The sequence below is a fragment of the Amia ocellicauda genome, chromosome 23 (assembly GCF_036373705.1).
Source record: "Amia ocellicauda isolate fAmiCal2 chromosome 23, fAmiCal2.hap1, whole genome shotgun sequence".
In the NCBI taxonomy this organism is placed as follows: Eukaryota; Metazoa; Chordata; class Actinopteri; order Amiiformes; family Amiidae; genus Amia; species Amia ocellicauda.
Genome location: NC_089872.1, coordinates 15,976,818 through 15,994,829, shown reverse-complemented (window position 1 = coordinate 15,994,829; position 18,012 = coordinate 15,976,818). Strand labels below are relative to the sequence as shown.

General features: G+C 35.9%; 1 protein-coding gene across 2 annotated transcripts in view; it reads left to right on the top strand.

Annotated features, from left to right (window-relative positions):
* Positions 1-18,012, top strand: part of LOC136719153 (isoaspartyl peptidase/L-asparaginase) — a 145,984-nt gene that overhangs the window by 5,110 nt on the left and 122,862 nt on the right. The window lies entirely within an intron of this gene.

The window sequence follows — 18,012 nt, the reverse complement described above, 5'->3', positions numbered from 1 at the left end:
AATATAGATTTTTTTATTGATGCTGCTTGTTCAATGTTATATCTTTTGCATATATATTGTGACGTGAAATACAGATAATCCTGTTAAGTACATTGTAAACTGAAGCCACAGACAGTGTTACTCCAGGCCCAGTACGGATTAAACCCATTGACTGAGGGGAACCTCTGCTTCCTACAGCCAAGCCGCCCCTGTCTCTGGCTCGGCAGTATTGTGCTTCAATGTCAACAGTGTTGGAGCTGTTTGAGGTGCAGGTTTGCAGTACAATGCATGTATCATGTGATGCAAAGCCAGGTTAGAAGGGATTTGCTATACTAAGGCCTGGAAAACAACACATTCTATATTAAATTGGCGTGTAGAAAAGGAAAAATATTCACTTTGGATGTGTGTATATATTTAAAAGATTTGTCAGATTTAATACCTTAGAGCAGTATCATATGAAGAGAGAATGATTTTTCTATTTTAAGCTTATTTAAGAACTACAGGTCATTGCATTCATTTGGTGAATAGACTAATTACATGACATGATTTGTAATGAATGCCAATGACCACGCAAAGCAATCTCATTATCACTCAACTACTATCATTGGGAAACAAAGGCATCTTGCTGACTGGTAAACTGAATGCCGCGTCTCCGTTGGCTGTCAAAATGTAAGGTGCTGTTATAGTTTAATTAGGCTTGTAAACAATTGCTGTAATCAGGATATTTGCATATATGTAATTAATGTGAAAGTTCAACTTTTTCCAAGATGAGAGGTTTTATGAATTTCTGTGGAGCGAATGTGGTTTGTGAAACTTGACTTCAGAATGAATATACTGGAAACAAAAACTGGCATAATACTTATGACCCGGTTATTAGGTTTAAATGCATTATGAATACTAAATACATTCATAAAATACTTCAAATACTACTACAGGTATGTATATACTGGTAAAAAATCGTAGTTTTGATCTACAAAAAGAGTTTAAATAAAATAATTTGTTACAGGTCTTTTTGAGCGATAACCCTTCATCTGTAATTAGGTCTTTAACCTCCAACATCTGGTAACTTTTTCTTTTTTTATCTCTTGCCTCTCTCGATACATGCGTTTATTTATTTATAACGGTAAAAGCTGATAGCATTTTAATTACAAATTAAACCATGGTAACAATGATTATCCAAACATTTGTATGTTTCAACACAGCTTTTGAAATAGGTAAGTGAGTGACATCATTGACCTTGGTTCGGGTCGTGCAGTGGAAACACACCCGACCCGCACCAGGCCAGCTTGGCTCAGTTCCGACTTGGTTCAGGGTCGGGTAGGATGTGCACGTGGAAAAGGGGCAGCAGTGGCTCAGTATTTGATGGTGTGCTTATTGAAAATGCATGGGTGCAAGTTGACACATTGCACAGCCACAGAGATGACAGCTGAAAAGAATAATTACATTGTATGAATAAGTGGCTACATGTTTTAAATACAATAAATCACATTTATCAGAGGCCTTTATATGGAAACACAACAACATCAATAATTAAGCATTAATTATATGCTTCAGTTACACTAATCACATTTTAAATTAAGCCTCAAAGGCAATGACTTTATTTCTATGGAAAAAAAGCAATTTCAGTGAAACTTCAGGCATGTTTAGAGAGGTATCAGCCCTTGACAAGTACCAACAAGTTATATTAGGATTACTTTTTATCTGGACTAATGCAGATTTCAATGAGGTATCTAACCAGTACATAACCTTTACCGTAATCTAAACGTACATAACCGTAAGTGTAACTATACACATCACAAGAGACAGCCCCAGGGTTTTAATAATAATAATAATAATAATAATAATAATAATAGTTCTTATTTTCCTACTACCACTAGATGTATAGGAAGAAACCATAAAGTGCCACTTTTACATTTTTACATTTTTTATATTTTTCTATTGACAACGGATTAGATAATAAAAGTTCATATAACAATTATATATCCTGGTGAGCAAAGGGTCAAAGCGGGTGACCAGCTCAAGATCCCAGACAGAGAAACCCTTTTATAATGGAAATGGCTACATAATATTGTATGTCCTGCTATGGTAATATTTAATGAAAACATCCACGAGTTTGATTGTGAATGGAAACAAAATGTACATGTCTGTATAATCCAAATTTATTGTGATAAGACTGTGGTGAGGAGTAAAATCTTCAATATATTTGTTACAATCTCAGGATAGTGCTTAAACACTGAAGGCACCGAGGAAATCAGATCGCCTTTATTGGAGGTGATAATTACATGCTTTTCATAGAAAGTGATTCATATTCCAAGATAACCGGCAAGTGCTGGCTCTTAGTCATACTGTGTGATCACCCGTGGGTCACAGTGGACTGACAGCCAAGTTTTACATCTGTCTGGGAAATTAACACATCATTTAAGTATCATGATGTAATGATACGGGATTAAGGCTGGTTTAATGTCACTAGTTAAGGTGCTAATCTGACCGTGGTTGTCCAACAAGGTTAGGCCCATGACTATGCCTTCGTGTAAGACTGTGACATGGGCTGTTGTAGGCATTATTGGACGTAGCACTGTGCAGTTTCTTAGAGCATTTGTTTGTTGAAAAGCACAATGACAAAGAAAAGTCTTCAGGAATTATTATGCTAATTTGTCTTCTGCTACATAGATGGATGGAATACTAGAACATCTCAAGAATTTTCAACAGCTGATTTAATGCTGAAGGATAAAGCCTTGTCTAAAGAACAAAGTGCCATTTAGGATCAAAGTCTTCTCTGGGACAAAATTAGCAAAGGCTGCAAGAGACGTTAAAACCCTGCTGGTTATAAAATTGGAAAATGGCTTCCTGGGGCTCCATGTAAACTCTTCATTATTTTCAAGCACGGTTCATTAGCAGCCTGACAGACATGTGACCCACACACATTTGATTAACTTTTCACAAACTCTCCAGTCTCCATAGGCTGCACCTTTAGGCCGTGCTGTCACAACAAATTAAACATGACATCAATTAAAATTTAGCTTTGAAAACAAATGAATATAGGTGACTATAATAATAATAATAATAATAATTATTATTATTATTATTGAGTAAAAACATCAAACAGAATTAGCAAAATTAGAAACTTTGAATGCTCCCATAAAGGAGTAGAGCCATTGAAATGTAAGCTTTCATGCAAGATTGGAAAAATAATGTAAAGACAGTTGTCCTTGCTTCATTGTACTCCGCACAATTAAAGTTTCCAGAGATGATTGTTATAACGCCAGTCAGACAGGAAAGCAATAGTGTGCCTCCTACACTGCTCTTTGTATCGCTCTCCTATGCCACCCACAGTTTGCTAGAAGTCGGGTTAAAACCTTTTCCTGGCGGTAGATTCATAGACTTTTTAGCCTGAACATAAATATATATTTTGGCAATCAGAGGGTGCATGCATCATTAGACAAGAACCATAAGAAACTCTCTAGGGCATATAATTAATTTTAATTGGAATATTAACTGACAAACCATGCAGAAATAGCAATAGAACGATGAAATCTGAACTTCTTTTGTTGTTCTTCGTGAATATCTACCTGTTCTGATGGGTGTTAGACTTAATTATCGTATTAGAGATGATAATCCTTTTTAATCCTACCACTGTTTCCTGATTTATTCTTTTGTATGTTTGGGGACCTTGGCCAGGAAAAAACCTGGCTCTCCACAATTATTACTACAGAATCAAATTGCACCAGGATGCATCTGAGTAAATGTATGTCGATTGATTAAAAATGGTTTTGATTTGTATAAGAAATATATATGGTCTTATATGTAATTTTTTTAAATTGCAAAAGCAATACGGCTGATGTTCGGCTTGGTAGACGCGTCAAGAAAATATGGATAGGGCACTGAGGAAGCCATACGGCAGAAGGACACTGACAATCGACAAACTAAATGAATCTGTTTTTTAAGGTTTGGAGGATTCAGGAGTAGCTGCTTTAAGCAGGAAGAGATAAGCACCAGGAGATAGAGAGAGGCACAGTTAGGAGTGATCCCTGGATTCCACAATGACATTGATAGATTAAAAAAATATATATACTTATGTGTTGAGTGTTGACACTGCTGCCTCTTTAAATGAATACATCAAGATAAGAATTAAAAAGCTTGAAGCCTCTAGGAAAAAACGAATCATCCTCAGTGGGAAGAGTACACATCACAACAGCACTGACACAAGAAAATAGAAAGGTTAGGCCTTAATGGCTTGTTTCCTTTTGAAATTGTTCCATTAACAAAGTAAACACAGTAAATAAATGGGTCCTATTCCCTACTGTGCTGTAAATTATAAAGCATGTCTTATTTAATTAGTTAAGCTAAAAAACCAAAGACAAAAATTACGGTCTAATTGCCCCCCCTGCCTTTGAAAATGTCATACTCACCCTTTAGTCTTTAAGTGACATAAATGTTTATTGCTTTTTTATTTAACAAGGCCATGTAGGAGCTTCTATTATTGTGACTTAATCACGAGAAGGCAGTGTAAAGTGTATGTAATTTATTTTTTAATATCGAAACTAAGATGCATGGTTAAAAATGTAAGACAATTAAAGGGGAAATTATCTTCAACTAGAATATTTGGCATGGAATCTGCTTCAGCAATTTGTGTTAGTATTTTTTCATTACACATTGTCTTAATAACCTACATGGATGTTGTAATAAATGGAAAAACAAAGGTCATCTTGAGATGAAAATGGATGGTTACGCTTGAAACGTGCTCTGGATTTTGCACTCGACCAAGTGCGTCAACAAAAACCCACCTGAGTGTGACACGTTAAATGTCCTGTCAAGTAACTTCTTTCAGCTGACAAAGAATCTTAATGATGTCGGAGCCGCTGCAGACTCCCAGAATATATGTGCTCTCCTCAACTGAGCCGTCTAAAAATATAACCGTAGGCTCAGAAGCCACTCAGGAGGAACCATGTAGCGCAGCCGCTTCAGGACAGAAACATACCAGAGAGCACTTCAGATTACGCATTAGACCAACTAATTCAGTTTGTTTTTCACCATAATTGTGCAAGTCAAGCCACATGGCATGTCAAGCGCAAATTGTGTGTAGTCACTTAAAAGCAGACTGACGACCAAAGCAATTTATATTTTAATAGAGCAAAAAGCCTTAGATGTAGGTGTGAAAAGTAAGAGCTTCAAACAATATCACTGAAAGTTGGATTACATTGTTTTAATTATGATTTTTTGTTAGATTTAAGGACGTTTTACAATGTGTTTCCATTGGAGACCATGTTGTGTAAACCATATTGTAAATGCCTTGTGTATATTAATCAATCCTTCCCTTTGTACATTTAGATTTAATCTTGACTGCCAAAAGAGTAGTAATTTCTTGAGTATGTGTTTATTTAATCACTTTTGAACACCTGCATCAGATTCCATTGATGGTTTGAGGCTTTAAACCGAAGGTCAGACTGCATGCCATGATTTGTTCAAGCTCAAATCTCACTTATATTAATTTTATAATTTCAATTAGCTGGACTTATTCACAGGCTTTGTGTATTTGTTTTATCTTGGAAATACTTTACATTTGGATTTGGATACAAAAATATACAATAGCACTGATAAATGTTGCAGCAGGACAAAAATGGCAAACCAATACAAAGTGTTTTGAAAATTAAGAGCTCTATTGAGATTAAAACCAGACTCCCTGTGGTCCTAGCGGAAACTGTCAGTACGTGGGCCTCAATATTTTTGTTGTTCTTAAATTCTCAATTATGTGATTGAACCTTTATCGAAACCAAATTAATTGCTCAATGACTTTTCAATTATTTTTTAGTTCTTCTGTAATTCTGAGGTACCAGAATATTATATTCCAACTTAAACTCACCATTTTTCTTTAAGCTGAAAGTGAACGGTACTTCAGGTACTCCTGGGTTGAAAGCAACTGTTGCACAGGACTGCACTCTTCCTACAATGTATGCTTAATGTAATCAATGCAATTAATGTTTTCAAGTCAAGGTGTTTGAAACGGTTGTATAATTTAGAAAACATACAACCACATGTTTAATGCATTTAAATTATTGACAGCACCTTGTTGCACCATGATGTGAATCTCTAGAAGGTGTTCCCTGGAGATTTAATTTGAGAATGTGTTAATCTGTTAATTAACTGCTTTCAAGTGGAGACTCCACACTTTAGGCCTCTCAGCTGTGATAAAATATCAACCTGGAAGTTTAGTGATACAGGTATATCAGCCCCACCCAAGTCAAACCTTTGACTTATTATTGAGCAAAATCGAACTTGACTTTCAAAATAGTGCTCATAAACAATCTAAATTCAATTCTGAGCCCCATAAAGATCGAGGACGCCAAACACCTGAACTTTAACAAACACTATTGGCTTTACTAACAGGTGAATAACAAGCCAACTTTAACATATTTTATATACATTATAGGTCTGACGGAAAAATGTACAAAATATATGTAATTATTTTTCCTTAATAAGATATAACTATAACCTTTAGTCACAAACGACAGCAACACAATGTTATTAATGCTTTCCATTAACAGCTTGAACTGCGGTAAAAGGTCTGCCAGAGGTTGGCATCCATATTTATTTGGGTTTTTGGGAATGCATCCTCATGCCTTTTTTTCAATGCCTGCTTGCCAAACACTTTGTGAAAGTGATATGGCAGCCAAAAGCTCCCATATTGTCTTCTGAACCTTAGCTGGATGCTGGTCTGAGGATGAATGTGTTTTGTCTGCTCCTGTTAGATTGGCAGTGGCCATGTCCCTGGAGTGGCGCCTCCTGGGTGATATCTCCATCACACAGCTGCCCTCTTTTCTGTGGATTTGCAACTGGCTGGACGGACTGCTTCTATGAGCCCGGCCTTATCAGGGCTGCTGTGCTTCTGCCCTGAATTTGATATTGGTGGAAGTTCTTTTGTCCTTGCAGAAGCATTCATAGCAACAGTCAACAAAACTGTGTTATGATGGCCTCTAGGGCAGAACGACAATATCCAGATTAGTAATTTTGTGATCAACATTTGAAAGAGCGGCCCTTTGCGTATATCCTTTGTGTTAATTATATTTGTTTCATTGCTTTCTTCTAATTTTTTTTTTCTTTCTTTCTTTTTTAAACCTGTGTATTTAATGCATGAAAAATATTAATTACATACACACTTGATATGGATTTTCTTCCCCACACCTAAAATAAGAGGGAATAAATCCTATTGCAGACTGCATGCAGTGATGAGTTACAGGTATATAGATGTTGATTTTCTTGGCCTAAGGCTATATGATGTACCCAATCTGAAGCAAGATCTCAAGAACTCAATTAGCTTTTTATGTTTAGATTCGGTGTCCAATTTTGATTAACCAGAAAGACCTCGTAACTAATGTCTGAGAGAGAGCTCATTCAAAGCAAGCAAGAAAGAAAGCAAGCCTGAGAAGTCTATAGAAAAATTGATTTGGAAATTAAAATGACACAAAATACAATAAAAAATGAATTAAAATCGATAGCCCATTTTGAGGCGTGGGCTTCACAAAGCATTTGATCCTCACCACACATCCATAGAGAACCTCAGGATGTAAATTGTAGCATAAATAATAAATCTTTTCTTTCAAAAGAGAGACTGAGCTTTTCTATTGCAATTGGCAGACGCTAGTCTTGGATGTGTACCTGAAAAAGTTGCATGTAGTTTCTTTGGGCTTTTTCACATTGGAAGGGATAATTGCTCTACTGATGATGCTATTTGATTATGTAACTAGTTAGCCTAAGCACCATTTTAAACACATCTTGGAGTTTGATTGTGTTTCATTAGGGCACAATGCCAGACTACAGCAGTACTCCGCTTGACTAGTTTGAATGTAATGTAGCAGCACATATCCTTATTAATGTTTATTTAAAATGACTAATCTACATATGAACTTAAAAAAAATCTAATCAAAACAACATACTTTCTGGCACTGCATAGCAATATGCCAATGACTCACATAATCCTGCTGACAACTCACGATTTTGCCAGTTAAAAAAATAAACGGAGAGAACAAGATATATTGAAATTAAGTAGTCTCTGCCAAAACTCTGTAGGCTGACAGTATTACATATACATCCATATTTAATACACCACAGTATTTGTGAAGTGAACAACACCGTCAAACTACTGCTTCGGTGATAGCATTAACTTAATACAAGTGTAAATCTAATGCTGTTTTTCACGTATACTGTACAAAGTCCCATTTGTATCCCTGTAAACGTTTTGCAGAACACTACGTTCCCGGACAAAGTATGTACTAACGGTTTCTGAACATTTGTCATGAATTGTACATGTCTCTGCATCTGTTCTTCGAAGATGTTGTATATCTGCACTTTCTTTTATTTTTTGTTTCATGTCCCGTGATAACGAGTGTGCGGAAATTGCTAAATTTGCTGAAAGGAGACGAATATCAAAAAAGTGTTTGTGAAGTGTAAAAGTGAATTGGGGGAACACGCCCCATTTCTGACTTCATTCCCTTTTGATTGCGTGATACATCCATCTACTCTCGTGGGAGAAATCTCTTCTTACACGCGCGCTGTTGTATCCTTTAAATGATTCAAAAAGCGACGTCTTTAAAAAGGCGGCACAGAATGAAGAGGCCAATTTTTATCGCCATCATCCATCACCTGACCTCTGCTTCATCTGCCTGCTTTGGATGGGTCAATAAATTCCACCCACTAAAGTCCTAACTGGATTAGAGCAATGGTATTCCTCTGGGAATTTTTATCACCTCTGATGAGCATCTTCTACTGCCAGGAAGGCTGTATAGAGCACAAAAAAACAGGAATGGTAATGAGAGGCTTTTGTGGCCTAATAAAAAGCCTGTGCCTTGCAATTTTTTTCCATCCCTGTACTTCCCTGGGTTTTTGATGTCTGAGCCACAACACACCCTCCATTAATCCCTACACGTGTAACTCTAGCGGCAAATCTTAGCTGAACACGAATTGAATGGTGGGACCCTGGAATACAAAAGTACAATGCTTCGTTTTCCGGCTCCCAGTGGCCAAGCAGTTTTTCTGTGTTACAAACAAATAGCTTTATATAGAGCAAGACCAGTGTTCACTAAAGAGAGATTTGAGATAACAGTGACAACGCAAGCACTGCCAGGCTCTAACCTCTTGTGGTAAACTGATAACGGCAATGTAGAAGAGGACAAAGCCATCCCATCCAATTATCTCTAAAACTGTTTTGCTAACTGAACTAATTAAAAAGAATCTCCCCTGGGTAAATTAAATTTCACATATAGAGAACAAGAAACATAAGCTAATGTTAAGGATCTATTCGAGAAGACCACTTTCTGAGCAGGTTTATTTGTGAGCACCTTTTCATTCTTTCTTTCGTTGTTTAGTTAACTCTTTTAATGCATTGGAAACAAGGCCACGATGTTCTGCTGTCCTTCAGTATTCTGAAAAAGGGATTATAGATTATTTTTGTATCTTCATCATTCATGTATAGTTTCCAGTGATTGTTGTAATGGTCCCTGTCTGTCAGAACCTTGAGTCTAAAGGAATATATAAATAAATAAATATATATATTGAAATAATGAAAAGTCACTTAGAACATCTTGGCTAACTGGGAAGTAATTATCTTGTTTTATTGTTTATCAGCTGTAGCAAAATGGAGGTTTTCTGCGTAAGTTTTGTAGGAAAGGCTAGATCAAATCAAAACATTCACCAACCCACAAATTGCAAATTACAAAGTTCTACCCTATGGCATTTTGATGTATTAATAGTATAAAGTGTCTACTAACAATAAATGAAACTGTAATAGGGTACAGATTTGTACTTTGTGATTCATGGTTAGGTCAAAGTTTTATTTTGGTCCAGCTCAAGTCTAAACTTGAGGAAAATACAGGACATAATAACAGCAAAATTAAAGAGATTGTATTGATTCATATTATATTTAGTCCCTTTCAAAATATTTGAGGTGTCCCAGCTGCTGCACAATTCATGGACACAATGGACAGAGATCTAGAATGCATTTAAATATATGCACTATTGCTATGAGTGCCTTAACCCTTGAGTATAAGTGTGGAGAAATAACACATCATTTTGATTTTACATTTTTTCACAGTTCAGAATGAAAAAGTTATTCATCAAAAATGCTTAACAGTTTCAGCTGCTGATTGGAGGAGAAGCAATCTCTGCATTTGGGACACATCTTCAAGTCTTCCCTTTGCTTTTTGAAAACTCTCATTAGACAATTATTTTCATTTCAAATGTTGTCATTCCACAATGTCATCGAGATAATGCGTGATGGAACTAAACTGAGCAAGAATACATTACAAACCGATTGAGCTGCTCAATCTGTTGTTGAATTTAGTTCAAACTCCCCACAAGTTTAAAAATTATTCCTTTTTTTAGAATCGGGCTCTGTGGAATAAATTGCCCATCTCTGCTGGTGTCCCTCTACCCTCAGAAAGATTTCACTTTATCACAAACTCAATTTAGCAGACAATGGGATATGAGAAGGTACAGTGCTGAGAGAGCTAATCAGATATCTGGGGGAAAGTAAAGATGCAAATGCCAGTCCTTTTCAGTGTAGGCAGATAGGGAGGCTGGGTAAAAACAAATGTCCCCGGAGTTTACTGCAACAACATCCCCAGATTGGCAGACATTCAGCAGGTTTTATATTTTATAGGGCATGTAATCCCATATTGCTGATCTGAGTGCGATAGATTTCTCTAAATGTATAATTCAAATACTCTCTGAAATAGTCCAACTTTTAATTATCCATGTAAGAATCATGACATTCTGTTCAATTAAAAAGTGGGAAAAGTGTAAATGCTGCGGACTAAGAAATAAATACTCTTTTTTGTTTGTGCTTTAAATGACCTTTGCTACTGTACTTCTCCGTGCATGAGAGTTTGCCAGAATTTCTATTCCTCTCCCCCTAACAAATTGTGCAGTCTTTTCAATGCAACCAAGTCTTCGCAAATCTGGCCCCAAGGGTTGCCACATAAATAAAACCGGGTCAGTGTGCTTTACTAATGGACTGTAACAATTTATAACCTTTGCCTTCGAGGGATTTTGAGAAATGAATGAAGGAAATAAGCCCAGTGGTATCTACAGTCCAAGTGAGGTCTGCAACTCACCTCTTTAACTTTGTGTTATTATAAAAATATTATTATAATCTAAAAAAGACCACTTTAGAATCAGATTGTGGATAGTGTACAGCATTTTAGTCAGTCTTCTGTTTATAGTTATTACAGTAACAAACACATCTTAGTATAAATGTGTTCATAAAGCTGCTCTTAATAGCACAAACCAGTACTTAGCTATTGTTCAAAGGATCAGCTTGATTTTGTCAGTATAAATATATGAAATGACAAACTGAATGGTTTTGGCGCAAACAAACAACATATGCTACGATATGATTACTGCTGAATCCTTCTAAATTTAGCTGTTCATCAAAAGGCAGTGGAGTAAGTTGGTCTTTACAGATGGAGATGGGAATGGGCACTTTTAATCATTAATTAATTCCTTTGAGGCATATGTTTGTTTCTTTGTTCTGAAACTGGAGACTGCTTTATTGGGGAATGTTTTGCTGCAAGCTAGCATGAGCTACCAGTGTCTGGTAATCTGCATAGAAACCTACCCAGAATGCTTTGAGGCAAATATGAAATAGCTGATCATTTGCTGTTTCTGTGGTAATATAAGACATATGTTAAATACCTTGTTTTACTAGAAACCTATATTTTATAACCACCTATTGTCTTGAAGAGAACAATTAAATATCCCATGTCATGAGGTTTAAAATGCAACATAATTTTATTAAAAATAACTTAATGTTATTAGTGCACAGTATTAATACTAGTATCTGGTTAGATGGTAACATTTCATCATCATCATCAGCAGCAACCCATATCGATCTGATGGATGAAGGCCTCCCCAAGATGCTTCGTTCAACAGCTTCTCTTTTCCTTTGCATGCGTGCAAAGTTTATTATTTCATCTTCTCGTCTTTTATGTGATATATGTTTACTTTTAAAACTGCTCAGTCTAGCCAACCACCATTGACATATAATTCTGTACCCACAGAGTCAAACCCATGATGGAACTGCAGATTCCTTTAAATGATTTGTGTGCGTGATATTCATTCAATAGACATGACCTCCAATTGATCATTGCAAAATGATGCTCTGATACCACAGATCCTTGCATTTACCTTATCCTCAGCTCTGAGCAGTGGGGAGCTAATGTAAAAAAATCACAGCATGTAAAATTTATATATACAGTTGCTTGGAATGTATAGCTTGTTTTCATCTCCTAAGCCATGTAGCAACGCAGCAGATTTACTAATAAACAATGAAAAATTGTATCCACGGACAACCCATGGCACATCTTTCATTTCTTAATCAAGTCAAGGTTATTAGGAAAAATGGCAAGATTTGTATCTGTTATATCTATCAATTTATATTTATATTTTTTTGACATTCAAAGTAAAATGACAATTCTAAATGAAGAATCTTCCACAGAAAACTCGTGCCCAGAGGCATGCATGGTACCTGCCGAACATTAAGATCTGATATTTTTTCCTGAGCAGTAATAGAGCTGGGTTATGAATGATAGATAAACTATTGATAATTGCACAGCTCTAATGGTTTGTCTGAGAGCATGTAATACACATAAATGGTTCAATATGCTTGCTTAATTGTTGTAAATTGATTCATTGTTGCTCCCAAGTATTGCATTTATTATAAAAGGAGAGCAAAGTGTGTATACATGTCTGTAAATGCCATATTCAATTAGTTTTTCAGCATAGATTGTAGAAACACACTAACTATAATATAATAAGTTATCTGTTGCAAAAAATAATAAATACATAGGTGTATATTTTGCACAGAGATAATTGCTAATTTGCTTTAACAAGGAATATTAGTGCAATCAAGTGAATAGTTATTTGTGTATAAGGTTGTCTCACAAACTCTTACAGCATTACACTAGGATTTCATCCACAGTGACCTCCACATGCAAGGAGCTGTAGCACTTTACTGTGAATGCCAAGTGGAGATAAGTAACATAAATTATAAGAATTATCATAATCACAGATATCATGATTCTATTAACCAGAAAATGGTCTCAATAAGTGATCAGCAATGTAGTTTATTTATTAGAACAAGCTTGATATGGGTCACTAAGCTAGACAGTTAAAATCAATAGCTGGCTCATAAATGTGTTTGCAGAATGACAACTGCTTACCCTAGTCTTTTTATATCTCTATATTAGCTTGAACCAAATCCAGGAATGCTTTGTCTTTTTCTATTTGCTAAAGAATATTAACAAAATCATGTTCTCACTTTTCCTCTACACAATTGTCTCTCTAATATCAAGGTCTTGCTTGTGAAGAGAAACATATCTCAGCATGTGGTATAGTGACTCATATTGACATATTTAGTGCTTCTATTGAGACTTTTGTGCAACTCAGTTTATTTTATAAATCCATGGAGTTCAAACACTAGCTGTTGTGGTTGTGTCCACTCACGAATTCAGTAGTTCATTTCAATCATCCTTCTTGGGAATTCTTATTTACTTCGAATTATGAATGTTTCATTAAATAAAAATGGCAAAACCGGTAAGATAAAACTGAATGGTTTTTGATATAGAAAATTGAGGCTTGATCTGAATGAATTGGCGATTATCAGACAACAGTAGAGTAAGGATTCTACTATTTTTTATTTGACTTTAATATGTTCTCCCATTTTTTGTAAATGCAATACCACACCTCGCCATGCTTTATTGTGATTTTTTGTGTGTTTGAATATTAAACATGAACAATGCGTATCATCATGGTTTTGTGTTGCTATAGTACCACTCTTCCAGACTGATTATATAATGTAGGCAACTTCTAAAACTTACAAATGTCAAACTTGCCAAATAATGGTGGTTGTCAGAACTCAGCACGTGTAGTGCTTCAGTTTTAAAGGATGTGTTGCGTCATAAATTCCGGGATAAGGGAAAAACATTGCATTTGCAGTTTACGAATTGTTACTGGTTTATATTTTACGTGGGTGTTTTCACATGCACCCTATTGTTGGAAATGGGAAAATAATAACACCTTTTCCCCTCAGTCATGGACACAGCAACTCCCCATGTTGTCTATGTAAACTAAATAATGGAATAAGAAACAGTAACACGTGGTTGACTTGATTATAATGGCTCGAGTTGCCACGAGGAAGACAAATCCAGCAATGTTGTATTTTTCCGCTATACTATATACTATACTATAGTTATGACGCAACACATGCTGTGTTTTGAAATCTGCAACTATGGTAAGTTTTACATTTTTAAGTTTTCAAAGTTGCCTATATGCAGACAGTTGCTTACATACAGTGCAGACATAATACATTAAAGACGCATAAAACATTTTTTTTTAAGTATGCAAGTTTCCCTTTAACCATACTTTAACTTTGCTTTTACCAAGGTATACCTCTCTTAATGGTGCAGAGATTTAAAAAGTTATCTGCTTCTTCCCTACTTACTAATTGATCATTAATATTTAAGTTCTGCAAGTGTTACTTTCCCAGACATGTGCAGTTGCTGTATCTTTTCCTGGCACATTGCACTATGCTGCATTATTAAATATTACAGCTCTTTGCATCTTGACCTAAATACCTATCCTCTTAGTGTTTTCAGATTTGTTCAGATCAGTTTTTGCCAACCTTAGCTGATGGGAAAACAACCCATGAATGAAGACAATGTAATGTGCCTCGTCACCAAAGCTAGATTAAAATACAGATATTAACAGACTTCTGTTGTGATAATTCAACTTGATTGTGTCACATATGCATGCACACATTATAACAAAAAGGAATTTAAACATTACCCCTTTAAAAGTTCCAGATTCACTCTAAATTTGGTTAAGATGTTTAGGGTGATCCCTGCAGTTTGAAATAAATTGGGTTAATGGACTTGGGACATAAATGTGCTTAGCTTAGAATCATGTCTACAGAAATCATAACGAATATTCCAGTTTGCAATACCTCAGTGTAGCCATCCCACAGCCAGACACAAGCCATGATTTAATTCACAAGGTCAGATTTATATGAATGTGCATATGTTATTAGTTTATTGGTTCCTAGGTGGCCAGAAGATAAACTCTGAATAATCTGTGAGTTGGTTGTGTTAAGTGGAGGCAGTATTCGGTGGGGAAAATAGCTTGCATATCTTTATGAAAGAAAGTGCATCTGAGCTATCTACACGAAACAGGCGTAGAAATCAAACGCAGTATAAAATCACTGTTTCCAGTTTATTTAGGATTGTGCAAGACTTAAAATAACTGGTAAAAGTAGTGTGCATGATCTGTGCTCCAGGAAGTGTTAAGGAAACTACAGTTTTGTGTTTATTGTAGAGCAGGTTGGGATGATGCCTTTGATTTGTCCTTTGATATGACGGTATTAAAGAAAACAAATCCTCAAATTTCATATATTCCACATGATAAGTAACGTGGGACTGTATGGTTGTTAGTTTGACGTAAACTAAAAAACTTATTAATTACTTTACATATTTTATCAACAGAATAAACATTGGACAGCTGTGGTTTAAATAAATAAAACAAACAAACAAAAGTCTGATTCTGACTAAAAATGCACTACCATATATGCATAGTTCAACAATAGGCAGCTTGAGATTACACGTAATAAGTATTTTCTTTAAGTGATATTAATGTTTCCTGCCGTGGCTAAAAAAAACTCCAAGGCCTTTGAGTTAGCTAGCATAAGACATTCGAAACTCTAATTTATAGTTCTCAACCCTGTTTTACATCATTTGAATAAAAGCATTATTTTGACTTTCCGCTGTTTAAGGTAATTTATTTTGAATGGTGTGACACCGAATGAACAGCCTCCTGCTATAAACCCACCCTGACATCTGTGCAAGTGCTCTCACGCAGTGGGTTTAATGCCTAATGAATTTTGGAGTTTTATACCATCATTATAGGAGAGACCATTTATCAGCTTCAAATAACTATACGATGTAGCCTAAATACTGGGGTCTATTCAATTCATCTCATCTGATGGACTTAAACCAACTCTGCTTTTCACTTTAAACACCATGGACCACTTTCATAAAGGATTACAATGTTAATAATTCACTGCATGTATACAGTTTAGCACCACATTCATGCTATATAGTGATATGTGCCAGGCCTTTGTCGCTCAAATGTTTCTTTCATTCAAGTTTCATTAACAATACTGTATAAAATATGTTCCTAGAACCTTTTTTGAGAAATAAAAGGAGAGGCTGCTTTGAAAGTAATGATTTTAACATGACAGAGATCACATTAAACTAAAGTACCTAATATCCTAAAGATGCCATGTAAACTAAAAGAAATACACTGAGGATTTAATTTATATATTTAAATAAGGGATTGGACGGTATAACATTTCCACGGTATGATAACTGTAATAAAAAATACCACAGTAACCAATATATCATAGTATAAATCATGAAAATGTATTCTCTATAGGTCTGCTGTACTTTTGAGAATAAAACATTTTTACAGCTTTAAAGGCAGGGAGTGACGGCAGAAATAAAAGTCGAATGTAGGCAGCTCTCATTATAATTAACTTTTAGCCTTTGCTCAAATTAATAATGCTGTGCTGCAGGCAGGCCTTGTCTTGTTATTTAGGAGCTGTCATTTTTTGTTTTACTTCAGATTAATTTGTTACCCTGCAGATAACTCCAATAAACAAACAAAAATGTATAAATAATTAAAGTGCAGTTTATTTGCTGGTAAACAGAATTAGGAAGTAATCGGTCATACTTTGTGAAACACTAACTTTCCACCAGTCTTCTGTATACGTTGTGTTCTGTGGCATCTATAAAACCCCACCATATTCAAGCACTATGTCATATTTTCATAAAATTACATTAATGCAGTAGAATTATATTTGAGACATTTGGCGATTTGGAAAATATCTTCATATTTTGCCAAGACTTGAATTATCATTGCTTCATTTGGAAGTAGTTGCTTGTTATGACCAACTGTATAGCACTCTTTCCAGCACAAAATTGCGATGATGACAATTAACAGGAAGTAGGTGATGATTGAGTTGGTTCAATAAGTGAGAGAGCTACTACGAATGCATGTCCAGTGTCAACAAAATAAGAGCGACTGATCATTGAGTATCATATACACTATATGCGATTATGTAGGTATGTTATCAATCCAGTTATATTTCTAAAGCAATGCAGGACCAGTAGGGCTCATGTCACAAAAAGGCCATACACATGTATACTATAATTATGATAATTGCAGTGCAGTGCAGTGCAACAGGAAGATATATACCGTAGTGATAGTGTCTAAACCGTAAAACTGGTATACCACCCTTCCCTGATATATATAGTGAGGGAAAAAAGTATTTGATCCCCTGCTGATTTTGTTTGTTTGCCCACTGACAAAGAAATGATCAGTCTATAATTTTAATGGTAGGTGTAATTTAACAGTGAGAGACAAGGATGTCAGGGACAAGATTGTAGACCTACACAAGGCTGGAATTAGCTACAAGACCATCGCCAAGCAGCTTGGTGAGAAGGTGACAACAGTTGGTGCGATTATTTGCAAATGGAAGAAACACAAAATCACTGTCAGTCTCCCTCGGTCTGGGGCTCCATGCAAGATCTCACCTCGTGGAGTTTCAATGATCATGAGAACGGTGAGGAATCAGCCCAGAACTACACGGGAGGATCTTGTTAATGATCTCAAGGCAGCTGGGACCATAGTCACCAAGAAAACAATTGGTAACACACTACGCCGTGAAGGACTGAAATCCTGCAGCGCCCGCAAGACCCCCCTGCTCAAGAAAGCACATGTACAGGCCCGTCTGAAGTTTGCCAACATCTGAATGATTCAGAGGAGAACTAAGTGAAAGTGTTGTGGTCAGATGAGACCAAAATCAAGCTCTTTGGCATCAACTCAACTCACCGTGTTTGGAGGAGGAGAAATGACCCCAAGAACACCATCCCCACCGTCAAACATGGAGGTGGAAACATTATGCTTTGGGGGTGTTTTTCTGCTAAGGGG